General features: G+C 45.7%; 1 protein-coding gene across 1 annotated transcript in view; it reads left to right on the top strand.

Moving 5' to 3' along the window:
- Positions 1-8016: 8016 nt before the first annotated feature.
- ARMH3 (armadillo like helical domain containing 3) overlaps positions 8017-12307 on the top strand; it is a gene marked incomplete in the record, with an annotated part of 258014 nt that continues 253723 nt past the window's right edge. The window contains 1 exon segment of the mRNA XM_077455686.1: positions 8017-8182.

The following is a 12307-nucleotide window of genomic DNA, read 5'->3' as shown; positions in this document are numbered from 1 at the left end:
CCTTCGACTGACTGACTTCCGGGTCCCCCCCCCCTGCACCGCCTAAAAACACCATTCACCAATCAGCACCGGCGTCTAAGACCGGGCTGGCCAATCGCCGCATCCGTAGGCGCGGCTGTAGAGGCCTGTGTGATTTTTTTCCTATCATTGGCTGCCACAGAAAGTCACCTCCCAATAAGCCAGCGGCCTCGCACAAGCCCCACCAGCTGTTGCGACAGGCTGGCCAATCGCTGAGCTCTTTTTTTATTTATTTATTTTTTTACATGTCATTGGCTGCCAGAGAAAGTCGCCTCCCAATAAGAGAGCGGCTTCTCACAAGCCCCACCAGCTCCTCAGACCGGCTGGCCAATCGCCGCACACCGTAGGCGCGGCTTCTACAGGCCTTGTTCTAGTTTTCTTGTTCTTGTCATTGGCTGCCCGGAGAAACTGACCTGCCAATAAAGTGAGCGTGATACGTGCCACTGTTTCATCACATTAGAGATAGAATTTAGATATCAGCTATAGATCAGATATAGATTACATATTAGATATAGATATTCGATATAGATTAGATCTCAGATATAGAATTTAGATATAGATTAGATATCAGATATAGAATTTAGATATTAAATATAGATTACATATTAGATATAGATTAGATATCAGATATAGATTCGATATTAGACACAGATTCGATATCAGATATAGATTCAATATCAGATATAGATTTGATATTAGATATAGAATTGAGATATTAAATATAGATTACATATAGATTAGATATAGAGTAGATATCAGATATAGATTAGAGATTAGATATAGATTAGATAGATATTCAATATCAGATATAGATTCGATATTAAATATAGATTACATATTAGATATAGATTAGCTATCAGATATAGATTAGATATAGATTAGATATCATATATAGATTCGAGATTAGATATAAATTAGATATCAGATATAAATCCGATATCAGATATAGATTACATATTAGATATAGAATTTAGATATTAGATATAGAATTTAGATATTAAATATAGATTACATATTAATATAGATTAGCTATCAGATATATATTAGATATTAGATATATATTCGATATCAGATATAGATTCGATATTAGATATAGATTAGATATTAGATATAGAATTTAGATATTAAATATTAAATATAGATGAGATATTAGATATAAAATTTAGCTATAGATTAGATATAGATTAGATATTAGATATAGGATTAAGATATTAGATAAAGATATATATATATATATATATATATATATAAGAAAAAAGATTTGGGACTTTTAAGTGAAGCATGCAGCCATAGAAGTGACACAACATAATACTGATGATGATGTCTGGCGGATATATCATACTGGTGACCATATATCCTGCATAATACCAGAGTACATACAGTATGATATAGTAAAACAAGGTATCTTTAATTCATCAGATTAGGCGGTGGGTGTAACAACATTTGTCAGAATGTGTAACCGGTGTAATAAGATGTCCTTCTCAGTGTATCCTTACTGTGGAGGAGTGTGGGGTGTAGCAAGATGGCGGTGACGGAACGTCACTTTCTTTACCAATTCTGACGGGTCGCCCAATCTGACGGAACACTGGTCGGTTCGCAGGAGCTGTTGGTGTTTCGTCAGATTAGGCGACCCCATCAAAATTGGTAACGGAAGTGACGTTTCATCACCGCCATCTTGCTACACCCCACACTCCTCCACAGTAAGGATACACTGAGAAGGGGGCAAGCGGACATCTTGTTACACCCACAGGAGTTTTGCATTTTACACTTTTTTTTAACAGTAAAGTGAGTTTATATAGTGAAATACAGCACTTAGAACTCCGTCTGAGCATTTAGCCTGGTGATCCCACAGGTTTGATAATCGGACAGAAGTTCGCTGCTTTTAAAATTCAACATTTAAACATTTACACAGAGTTCTAAGTACTGTATTTCACTATATAAACTTTGGTGGGGCTTCGATGAGGCTTTGGTAGCCCTTCGATGAGGCTTCAAAGAGACTTTGGTGGGGCTTTGATGAGGGTTTGATGAGGCTTCAGTGGGGCTTTGATGAGGCTTTGGTGGGGCTACGGTGGGACTTTGATGAGGCTTTGGTGGGGCTTCAGTGGGGCTTTGATGAGGCTTTGGGGGGGCTTCGATAAGGCTTTGGTGGGGCTTTGGTGGGGCTTCGGTGGAGCTTCGGTGGGGCTTCGATGGAGCTTCGGTGGGGCTTCAGTGGGGCTTTGATGAGGCTTTGGTGGGGGCTTCGATGAGGCTTTGGTGAGGCTTTGATGGGGCTTCGATGAGGCTTTGGTGGAGCTTCGGTGAGGCTTTGTTGGAGCTTCGGTGAGGCTTCAATAAGGCTTTGGTGGAGCTTCGGTGAGGCTTTGATGAGGCTTTGGTGGAGCTTCAGTGGGGCTTTGATGAGGCTTTGGTGGGGCTTTAGCAGGGCTTCGATGAGGCTTTGGTGGAGCTTTGGTGAGGCTTTGATGGGGCTTCGATGAGGCTTTGGTGGAGCTTCGGTGAGGCTTGGATGAGGCTTTGTTGGAGCTTCAGTGGGACTTCAATGAGGCTTTGGTGGAGCTTCGGTGAGGCTTCGGTGGAGCTTCAGTGGGACTTGGATGAGGCTTTGGTGGAGCTTCAGTGGGACTTGGATGAGGCTTTGGTGGAGCTTCAGTGGGGCTTGGATGAGGCTTTGGTGGGGCTTTGGTGGAGCTTCCGTGAGGCTTTGTTGGAGCTTCAGTGGGGCTTTAAGCGAGCTTTGCCATAGACTTCTATGGAGGCATTGAAGATGCTTTGAAGCACCACTAAAGCTACATGGGGTATCGTTTTTCGAAGGAAAGTCGAAGCAAAGCAAAGCAAATGCAAGGTGTAAACAGGACTGTAAGCAAACCATTTTATTTAGTGACAGCGTTCAGAGAGCTTTAACAAAGCCTGTCCGAAGCCGTGTTGAAGCCGAAGCACGTGTAAATGAGCCTTAGTTGTAAATGGTGAAACAGGCGAGTATTGGGTAAATGAAATTTCGTTTTGTTACAAAATTTTCTGACAGAATTTAGGAGAATTTTTTTTTTTTAAATGTTCGGTCTTTTTTTTTCATTTTATTAGAAAAAAATAAAAACCAAGCAGTGATTAAATTCCATTAAAAGAAAGCTCTATTTGTGCAAAAAAAAATGATAAAAATATCATATGTGCAGAGTGTTGTATGACCGCTGAAAGCTGAAAAGTGTCCTGGGCAGAAAGGGGGTGAAAGTGCCCGGTAGGTAATTGGTAAAACGGGGGCAAAAAAAATAAAAATACAAAAAAAAGGTTCTGGAGTTCCGTCAGATTAGGCGACCCGTCAGAATGTGTAACGGGTGTAACAAGATATCCACTTTCCCCCTTCTCAGTGTATTCTTGCTGTGGAGGAGTGCGGGGTGTAGCAAGATGGCGGCGATGGAACGTCACTTCCGTTACACATTCTGACGGGTCGCCAAATCTGATGAAACACAAGCAGCGAAAAGGTTAAAGTTGATTAAAAAAAAAAAAAAACGGAGAAAATTGAGTATTGTCCGTGAGCCTTTTTTTATTTGCACTAACATACAATTTTTCAGGACAAGCTTTTCGGGGTATGTCCCCTTCTTGAAGGTCCAAGCAGTACTGATTTACAAATTTTTAAGCAGAATGTAAAAACAAAACAAAACAAACACAAAAAAATAACAACTCTGAGGGAAAGAAGAGAAAAAAAAACAAAAAAAAAAAAAAAACACATACAAATCAATGGCAATAAAGATAACAGAAGAGTTAGTGAGATAAGATAGAGGGAGAGCTATGGAATGGGGGGGGGGGGGGGGGGGGTTTGCTAGTCACAGAGTGGGTTGTAAAACTAAAACTTCATGGCAAGTTTTTGCAGTTGTCTTTGTAAGGTTTCAATTTCATTCTTAATTTGGTTGATGCTTGTAGGGTCCAATGGAGCTGAGGTTTCAAACATCAACTGCTTTTGTTTCCCGGATTGTTTCCCTTTTACCATACAGTTTTTGAATGAGGTTGTTCCTTAACCTTTCGCTGGTACGTCTGCAGAGTCCTTCCGCATAAGGAGAGTTTAGTGTATTTGCACAAGGATTTTAATCCTGTGGTATGAGATTCCTCTTTGTGCATCTTGAGAGAAAGAAGATGTCACTGTTGACCTGTGTTTCCTTTGTGATCAGGTTGGTTAACTGCTTCTTTAAGCGGCTATATGCAGTATCTTCCATCATACTTAAAGCGAAGGTCCACCCTAAAGTGGACCTTCCGCTCATCGAACCCTCCCCCCCTCCGGTGCCACAATCGGCACCTTTTCGGGGGGGAGGGGGGTGCAGTTACCTGGATAATCCAGGTAACTGCACCCACTTCCGGGATAGCTCTCTGCGGAAAGGGGCGTAACTTACGCCCTTTCCGCAAGTGCCCGCCCCTTCCCGCAAGTGCCCCGCTGCCTGCTAGGAAACACACAGATCCCAGAGGCAGCGGGGAGCGTCCTTATTGCGCAGCGCGATTCGCGCATGCGCAGTAGGGAACCGGGAAATGAAGCCGAAAGGCTCCATTTCCTGATTTCCATACCCAAGATGGCGGCGGCAGGACCCGACAGGCGACCTAGAGATCGGCTTCGGGTGCCGACATCGCGGGCACGCTGGACAGGTAAGTGTCACTATTTTAAAAGTCAGCAGCTGCAGTATTTGTAGCTGCTGGCTTTTAAAAAAAAAAAAAAAAAAAAAAAACGCGGAGTCCCGGTGGACTCCCGCTTTAATGTGATTGTAGCCGTATTAGTGCAGTTGTGACAGAGAAAAGTTGATTAAAAAAAAAACAGAGAAAATTGAGTATTGTCCGTGATCCTTTTTTTATTTGCACTAACATACAATTTTTCAGGACAAGCTTTCGGGGTATGTCCCCTTCTTCAAGGTCCAAGCAGTACTGATTTACAAATTTTTAAGCAGAATGTAAAAAAAAAACAAAAAAAGAAAAAAAAAAAAACAACACCTCTGAGGGAAAGAAGAGAAAAAACAACAAAAAAAAAAAAAAACACATACAATTCATCGAATTCATTCTTACATGCAACTACTTCACTTTCAATAATGACACCTATCTCCAGTGTATGGGTACTGCTATGGGTAGCAAAATGGCACCCCAATATGCAAACTTATTTATGGCTGACCTGGAGGACAAATTTCTGAACAGCATACAACAAAAGCCATACAGATATTATCGCTATATTGATGATATCTTCATGATATGGAGTGAAGGTGAAGAAAATCTAAACCAATTCTTCTCATTGATCAACACTTTTCACCCATCTATTAAACTAAAAATGGATTATTCAAACACACATGTCAACTTCCTAGACACTACAGTATACATCAGGGATCACAAGCTTCACATGTCGATATACAGAAAACCGACTGACCGATGCAGCTATCTTCACAGTTCCAGTTTTCACCCGCAACACACTAAACGGGCCATCATACACAGCCAGGCCATCAGATACCACCGAATTTGTTCAGACCCAGAAGACAGAGATAAACATCTCAGAACACTGGCAGACTCCTTCCACAAGAAAGGTTACAAAGAGAAAACCATCAACAACAGCATAAGGGCCGGTTCACACAGGGGGCGATGCGAGGCGACACCGACTTGCCTCGCCGCGACCTGCCGCGACCTCAGCGGCGACTTGCAAATGACTTCTGTATAGAAGTCAATGCAAGTCGCCCCGAGGTCGCCCAAAAGTAGTACAGGAACCTTTTTTTCTGAGTCGGAGCGACTCGAGTCGCTCCTCTCAAAACGGTTCCATTGTACAGAACGGGGGCGACTTGTCAGATCGCGGCGAGGCAAGTCGTGTCGCCTCGCATCGCCCCCAGTGTGAACTGGCCCTAAACACAGCCTTGAAAACCCAAAGAGAAAATCTCCTCCAATACACAGAGAAAAAAAAAAAAAAACCGAGTACCTCTAGTCACCACATACAACCCAGCACTAGAAGGGATCAAAAAGATAATCAAAGATTTACAACCCATTATAACAGAGGATGACACTCTGAAAGGAATATTCCAACCACCCCCATTATTGGCTTTCAGACAACCACCCAACCTCAGACACAAACTAATCAGCAGGAAACTTCACTCTGATTATGAAGTCACAAATAATGGAAGCAAACCATGCAATAAAAAGCGCTGCAAACTATGCAACCAGATCAATCTATCCAAAAGTGTCCCACACACAAACGGGACCTTCAATATCATTGGATCTTACAACTGTACCTCCAGCAATGTTGTGTACCTCATCCAATGCAAAAGGTGCAGCAAAGGATCTTATGTTGGTGAAACAGGACAGAAGTTGCAAACGAGGATGAATTTACACAGACATACCATCAAGGAACATAAAGAAGACAGTTTATGCACACCCGTGGGACATCACTTCTCACAACCGGACCACACTATAGAAGACCTCAATGTTTTAGTTCTAAGACCCCTTTCACACCACACCGCCGATAGCGGCGCATTTTGGCCGCTAGCAGGGCGCTTTTACCACCCGCTAGCGGCCGAGAAAAGGTTAAAACCGCTGGCAATACGCTGCAATAGTGGCGTTTTGCCGGCGGTATTACAGCGCTGCCCCATTGATTTCAATGGGGAGCAGCGGTGGAGGAGCGGTAAACACACCGCTCCAAAGAAGCTGCTGGCAGGACTTTTCCCTGACATCCTGCCAGCGCACCGCTGTAGTGTGAAAGCACTACAGATAAATGGTGCAGCTTCTTTAGGGCGGATTGCAGGCGCTATTTCTAACGCTATAGCGCCTGCAAAACGCCCTGGTGTGAAAGGGGTCTTAAAGGGAACTTCAGAACTATCCAGGAAAGGAAAACCTTTGAACTAAGAATGATAATTCTTTTTGACACAAAAAATAATTTCCTGAATTTAGATATAGGTTTCCTTACTCATTATACTAAAGTTTTACAACCCCCTCTGTGACTAACAACCCCCCCTCCATTCCATAGCTCTCAGTCTGTCTTATCTCACTTAGGGCCGGTTTACACTGCAGGCGCGGCGAGGCGTCTCCGACTTGCCTCGCCGCGACCTGCGGCGGCGACTTGCAGATGACTTCTGTATAGAAGTCAATGCAAGTCGCCCAGAAGTAGTACAGGAACCTTTTTTCTGAGTCGGAGCGACTCGAGTCGCTCCTCTCAGAACGGTTCCATTGTACAGAACGGGGGCGACTTGCGGGAGCGAGGCGAGGTGAGTCGTGTCGCCTCGCATCGCCCGCTGTGTGAACCGGCCCTAACTCTTCTGTTATCTTTATTGCCATTGATTTGTATGTGGTTTTTTTTGTTGTTTTTGTTTTGTTTTTACATTCTGCTTAAAAAATTGTAAATCAGTACTGCTTGGACCTTGAAGAAGGGGACATACCCCCAAAGCTTGTCCTGAAAAATTGTATGTTAGTGCAAATAAAAAAAGGATCACGGACAGTACTCAATTTTGTCACAATTGCACTAATACGGCTACAATCACTTTAAAAAAAAAACTGTGGAGGACACGTGTTTCCTGTGGAGAGTGGAGCTCCAGTCTGCAGCTAAATACTTGGTAAGATGTGACAGGAAACAAGAGGCCTCCACTTCCACCAGTCGTGTCTATTAAATGTTTGTTGCATTAAAGTTATTTAAAAAATAAAAAAAATAGAAAAAGTCTAGTGGAGGCCACATGTTTCCTGTCAAAGAAGAAGCTCCAGTCTGCGGCAAAGCGAACGCTTTCGTGAATGGGGCGACCAATCACAAACCTCCCCCACGGGTCACTGCGGCCAGATAGCCAATCGCCGCTCGTTGGAGGCGTGGTTTGCTACGCCTTTTCCCGTTTCCTCCCTTATCCAATAAGTTATCGGCATCCGTGAGCGGGCAGCCAATCATCGTTTATTATTGTTGCCTGGGGGGGCGTGGGCTTTGATACAATCCTCTCTTCTGTCAGCGGTAAGGCGGGGCTGTGGTGTGACAGGAGAGAGATTGAGGGCGTGTCTGTGGATCGTACCATCCTCCAAGGAAGTACGGGGGGAGACGCTTGGTGAATAGCATAGAATAAAGCGGGTCAGGCTAAATAATAACAGCAGGGACACCCCTCCGAGGAGGACTTGCCGGATTCCAGCGCTGTATCCTGTCTGGAGCTGGGCCTAGGCTGGGGAGAGCGTGGATGGTTGGTGGTGGAGGGTGAGTAGTGCTGGGGGGAGGGGGATCTGTCAGCTGAGACTTGTAGTCCCACAACAGCCCGCTGGCATCTCCTGTGTTCTTCAGTCTGTGGTGCACCACAAGTCCCAGCAGGATTACCAATGCCCACCACACACAGGCCTGTCACCGAGGAGATACACCAGCAATGGCCTTCCCCTCCTATCCTCCCTGTGTGATCATATTTCCGGCATTTCACTGCTGGGGGGCTCCTGCCGCCTCTTTCAGCCCCTTCCTGTCTCCAATGGCAACGTTGTTGCTGCCTGACAACAGCAGACCGCGCGTGCGCTGGAGGCGAGGGGCGCATGTGAGGAGGGTGACAACACAGGAGTGTGACCAGGACGTGGTTGTCACCATAACAGGAAGTGCCAGAAGGAGAATTCTTTGTGGCGGGATCACCAGGGATGATTGATGCACTGAACTCCAGGTATCTGTAGAGCTTGACATGGCATAAGTATCTACCAACCTGTTCCTACCTGTACTTACCTATACTTGCCCGTACTGACCCGTACCGAGCTGTACTTGCCCGTACTGACCCGTACCGAGCTGTACTTGCCCGTACTGACCCGTACCGAGCTGTACTTGCCCGTACTGACCCGTACCGAGCTGTACTTGCCCGTACTGACCCGTACCGAGCTGTACTTGCCCGTACTGACCCGTACCGAGCTGTACTTGCCCGTACTGACCCGTACCGAGCTGTACTTGCCCGTACTGACCCGTACCGAGCTGTACTTGCCCGTACTGACCCGTACCGAGCTGTACTTGCCCGTACCGAGCTGTACTTGCCCGTACTGACCCGTACCGAGCTGTACTTGCCCGTACTTGCCCGTACCGAGCTGTACTTGCCCGTAGTGACCCGTACCGAGCTGTACTTGCCCGTACTTGCCCGTACCGACCTGTACTTGCCCGTACCGACCCGTACCGAGCTGTACTTGCCCGTACCGAGCTGTACTTGCCCGTACCGACCCGTACCGAGCTGTACTTGCCCGTACCGACCTGTACTTGCCCGTACCGACCTGTACTTGCCCGTACCGACCTGTACTTGCCCGTACCGACCTGTACTTGCCCGTACCGACCTGTACTTGCCCGTACCGACCTGTACTTGCCCGTACCGACCTGTACTTGCCCGTACCGACCTGTACCTGCCCGTACCGAGCTGTACCGAGCTGTACTTGCCCGTACCGAGCTGTACTTGCCCGTACCGAGCTGTACTTGCCCGTACCGAGCTGTACTTGCCCGTACCGAGCTGTACTTGCCCGTACCGAGCTGCACCGAGCTGTACTGAGCTGTACTTGCCCGTACCGAGCTGCACCGAGCTGTACTTGCCCGTACCGAGCTGCACCGAGCTGTACTTGCCCGTACCGAGCTGCACCGAGCTGTACTTGCCCGTACCGACCTGTACTTGCCCGTACCGACCTGTACTTGCCCGTACCGACCTGTACTTGCCCGTACCGACCTGTACTTGCCCGTACCGACCTGTACTTGCCCGTACCGACCTGTACTTGCCCGTACCGACCTGTACCGAGCTGTACTTGCCCGTACCGAGCTGTACTTGCCCGTACCGAGCTGTACTTGCCCGTACCGAGCTGTACCAACCCGTACCGAGCTGTACCAACCCGTACCGAGCTGTACCAACCCGTACCGAGCTGTACCAACCCGTACCAAGCTGTACCAACCCGTACCGAGCTGTACCAACCCGTACCGAGCTGTACCAACCCGTACCGAGCTGTACCAACCCGTACCGAGCTGTACCAACCCGTACCGAGCTGTAACAACCTGTTCCCGAGCTGTACTTACCTGTACTTACCTTTATCGAGCTATACTAAGCTGTTATTACCTGTACTGAGCTGTATCGACCCATACCAAGCTTTACTTACCTATACTATCCCGTACCGACTAGGGGTGCAACGGATCAAAAAACTCACGGATCGGTTCGTTCCTCGGATCAGATCATTTTTCGGATCAGCAAATAATAATTTCATTTGCAAAAACCTGTGAAAATTCCACCACAACCAGTCCCCACTGCAATATCCACAATCTCCCCCACTTTAATATTGGCTGGGTATGGCTGAGCACAGCTGAGTATTGGCAGGGTATCGCAGAGTATTGGCAGGCAGAGTATTGCCAGGTACTGCAGGGTATGGAGGGATGGCTGCTTCCATCTCAGGATCTCTCCCCTCCAATGCCTTGGAATTCAAGGCATTTAACTAAATAGTCCTCAGTATAGAACCTCATATTATAGCCTGAAAATGTTACCATTTATAGTGTTTTGATAGAATCCTTAAGGAATTTGGAAGCTCCGGGGTGTGAGATCCAATTTTCCCATCGCTTCTTATATCTGACCACAGAGAGATTTTTAACCCCTTGCTTCACTCTTTGAATGACAATTGCGCGGTCATGCAACAGTCTACTCAAATTAAACCTTTATTGTTGTTTTTTTTTTTCCCCCCCCACATAGATAGGGTTTTCTTTTGGTGGTATTTAATTGCTGCTGGGTTTTTTATTTTGCTAAATAAAACAAAAAATGACTGAAAATTTTGAAAAAAAACCCCCCCAAAATAAAATTTTGAAAACGGGTACATTTTTCTCCTTCACTGATGGGTTACATTGAGAGGTGTCACTGATAGGCACCACTGATCTGTGGCACTGATTATTATTTAAGTTTTTTTCTCATTACAAATTTCACATTTTTAAAAAAAGAGAACATATATAACTTTCAATCAATACATTTTATCCTTCTCCTTCCCCCCTTCCCCCTCTCGTCGAGATAAATTCTAGATATTTTCCTTCTTTAATAGCTTATTAGCTCTGCTCTTTTTAGGCTATTATTTCGACGTACCGCCACGTCTTCTTAAATTCCTGCCAACATTCCCATTTATCCATTGCTCCCTCTTTTCCCTCTTCCCCACTAAATCTCAATCTCTCCCAAGTAATATATGTTCCTTTAATAGCCAAAACCCATTCTATCATTTTGGGGCTTTTCTTCTTTTTGCCATCTTTTAGGGATAAGTCTTTTTGCTGCATTAAACATATATAGGGCACTAATGTTTTGTTATATTGTTTCACTGATCCCTCTGTTCCGTGGAATGGGCATATCCACGGATCTTCAGGTACAGTTTCTCCAGTTATTTCCTTAATAATAAGTTGTAAAATTCCTTTTCAATATTCTTTTAATTTTAGAACAATTCCACCAGTGTGGCACTGATTATGAGTCACTGGTGGGCATTGATTGGCAGCACTGATCTGTGGCACTGATTATGAGACACTGGTGGGCATTGATTGGCAGCACTGATAGGCACCACTGATCTGTGGCACTGATTATGAGACACTGGTGGGCATTGATTGGCAGCACTGATATTCACCACTGATCTGTGGCACTGATTATGAGACACTGGTGGGCATTGATTGGCAGCACTGATGGGCACCACTGATCTGTGGCACAGATTATGAGACACTGGTGGGCATTGATTGGCAGCACTGATAGGCACCACTGATCTGTGGCACTGATTATGAGACACTGGTGGGCATTGGCAGCACTGGTGGGCATTGATGGGTGGTACTGGCAGCTGACACTGGTGGGCAGAGAAAATATAGCCGTGGCCTTTTTTGTGAGGGAGCGTTGTCCCCTCTGACAGAAGCCGGTAATCGACTTTTTTTTTTTTCCCTCACGCTAATAGCGCAAGGAAACAAAAATACTGATTACCGAGCTTCTGTTTACATCATGTGGACAGCGTCATTGGCTAACAGCCGATCGCATGGAAAGGGGCCGGGATCAAACCTTTACTCTCATAGACTCGGCGATCACAGAGCGCGCCACCCGCAGACAGCGCTTGCTCGGGAGAACCTCCTCCCGGAAATTAGCCATCTTTTTTTGGCTATAGCGGGGGTAGCAAGTAGTTGAAGGCTATTGTAAGGGACTGCCCGCATTCTCCACCAATTTGTAAGGGATCGGGGTAACAAGCCGGCTCGGACAGTTCAGTCAACTTAAAAGGCTTTATTCAGCAAAAAGCAACAAAAAATGGACAAGCTTTGTCTTTATAGGCACTTCAAAACAACACAAAAACTCTTCATAGCAGTATAAGACGGTCCTTTTTAACCACTTCCCACCCG

The sequence above is a fragment of the Lithobates pipiens genome, unplaced genomic scaffold (assembly GCF_037356315.1).
Source record: "Lithobates pipiens isolate NorthernLeopardFrog02 unplaced genomic scaffold, aLitPip1_a1.2 Scaffold_25, whole genome shotgun sequence".
Lineage (NCBI taxonomy): Eukaryota > Metazoa > Chordata > Amphibia > Anura > Ranidae > Lithobates > Lithobates pipiens.
This window is presented reverse-complemented; position numbering and strand designations above follow the sequence as displayed.